This window comes from Galeopterus variegatus, unplaced genomic scaffold, assembly GCF_000696425.1.
Source record: "Galeopterus variegatus unplaced genomic scaffold, G_variegatus-3.0.2 Scaffold9260, whole genome shotgun sequence".
Classification (NCBI taxonomy): Eukaryota; Metazoa; Chordata; class Mammalia; order Dermoptera; family Cynocephalidae; genus Galeopterus; species Galeopterus variegatus.
Window position 1 is genome coordinate 52,781 of NW_007735371.1, and position 1,390 is coordinate 54,170.

A 1,390-nucleotide genomic window follows, 5' to 3' on the forward strand; every position below is an offset into this window, starting at 1 on the left:
ACACAATAAACAAAACAATACTTAGGAATATTTTTCAGACATATGAAATCACCAATTAACTTAAGACAATTATGTCTTAAGTCTGTTTTCCAATTTAAGTTCCTAGCTCTATAGAAGAAGCAACTTTTCAGTTAGAACAAGTATGTTAGCATGAATTTTTATAGATAAATTGTAGGTACCTTAAATATTTGACTCAATTTTGAAATTAAAAGGGCAGTATCTAAATTCATTTATTTAACAATTACAAACACCTACTTTTAAGACTAACATTTTTCAAATGTGTTATTACTTTTGCAATCACACTTAAGGAGAAATCTGAAACTTGGTAAGGAAAAATTAATCATTACTGTTATTGCTTCCAGAGCTGTATGCCATGATTTACACTACTAAATGGTATACTAAACTAACACTAATTTGCCAACAAAATGTTTCGGCATTTGGCAACAGAGGTAACAAAATAAAAGGCTGCATTATATCTCCTGCATGAAAAAGCTTGTGATCAATTTGCTGTCACAGATCATTTAGCAGACAACAATGACCCAAGAGGAAGGAAACTGTCAACACACTGTCTCATGAAAAAAAATACACCATCTTCAGGCACAATCGTCTCCATTGTTTTTTGTCTGTTTGACGATGACCCATGACCCTCTCCCTTCCCAAGAGTGTCCTGTTCAATTTCAAACTGTTAGCCTTCAGGGGCTTTCTTTTTCCCCCTAGAATAATTAAAAATATTACCCTAAAAGGGATAACTTTAGTATAGTTTGAATATACAAAGCAGACTGTCTTAAACATTTGGGAATATTTGCATTTTCAATTTTATAAAGGAAACAACCCCTTAAAATAAGAGAACAGTAACTACATTTTACTATTATTCAAATAAACTACTAAGCTTATAGGGATATATACAGCATAAAAAAATACATGTGTTTATAGTTTCAACCAATAATAGGAATTTATTGAGTATTATCATTGACACTACGAATATGAAAAAGTAGACATAATTTTAAAATGAACATTAGAGCTTATTATCCTGTTGGGAAAGTAAGTTATATACCTGGACTGGTGAATAGAACAGTTGTATATATCAACACAATAAAGTGTTTCATTGTTTAACACAGACATTTGGAGAATACTATAACAGATATAGTACTTCTCTGGCAGTGGTAATAAGCAAAAAAGGTTAGAAAGAGAGAGAGAACTTTGTTTTGAAGCCATCAGAGAGTCACTTGGCATATGGTCCTGGAACAAAGGAAGGAGGCATTGGAGACCAGGGGAAGAGGACTAGCAGCAGCTGGGATGGGAATGTACACACAGAGGACGTTGGGGGAAATGATGACAGTAAAAGACGATTGGCTAGATTGGAGAGTTCACATTTAGGGGAGTTGGAATT

At 33.3% G+C, this 1,390-nt stretch overlaps 1 protein-coding gene across 1 annotated transcript in view; it reads right to left on the reverse strand.

Moving 5' to 3' along the window:
- The window catches only part of UBE2U (ubiquitin-conjugating enzyme E2U (putative)), a gene marked incomplete at its 5' end in the record, with an annotated part of 43,216 nt that overhangs the window by 27,807 nt on the left and 14,019 nt on the right, over positions 1–1,390 (reverse strand). The gene's annotated exons all lie outside the window — the stretch shown is intronic.